The sequence below is a fragment of the Priapulus caudatus genome, unplaced genomic scaffold, assembly GCF_000485595.1.
Source record: "Priapulus caudatus unplaced genomic scaffold, Priapulus_caudatus-5.0.1 Scaffold975, whole genome shotgun sequence".
NCBI lineage: Eukaryota > Metazoa > Priapulida > Priapulimorpha > Priapulimorphida > Priapulidae > Priapulus > Priapulus caudatus.
In genome coordinates this window covers 115,859-116,459 of record NW_014578036.1, presented here as the reverse complement: position 1 = coordinate 116,459, position 601 = coordinate 115,859, and positions in this window count along the sequence as shown.

Genomic DNA, 601 nt, shown 5'->3' with positions numbered 1-601 from the left:
GCTACCGCTCGGGCACTATTCCTTCCCTCAGCAATACTATGAGAGCATAGTGCCCCCAACAGCAGGCATTCATATATAAGTATTTCCACTACATATCACTTCACCATACAGTCATATAGGCTTCTATTTTTATCTACAAAACAACAACCGGTTTAGCAAATAATTTAACACTATGCAATCAAATAGAACCTTTTCATCAATGCAATAGAATTGTGATGATGAAACTGCTTAGGAGGACTAGGTGCCTCGGTAAACTTGAATATCGCAATAGATCTTAGACATTCCTAGAGTGCGTTTTCTAAACCTAACGACGCAACTAGACGGTCTTCGGACGGCCACGAACGAACGAACGAACAAACGAACGAACGAACGAACGAGCGAACGAACGAACACGCTCGAAGGAGCGCACACACACCGTCAGAGGGAGAGCTACCCACGAGCAGGACGACGCCCGAGAAGGTATACCTTATACAAACGGAGCTATAGCCTACCCCGGAGAGGGAGACAGCCCGAGACACACTGCCAACCCACGACCTCGCGCCGAGCCGTGGCGCACACGACGAGGAGAGACAGACGAGGAGCGACGCCGGGGGCTACAATA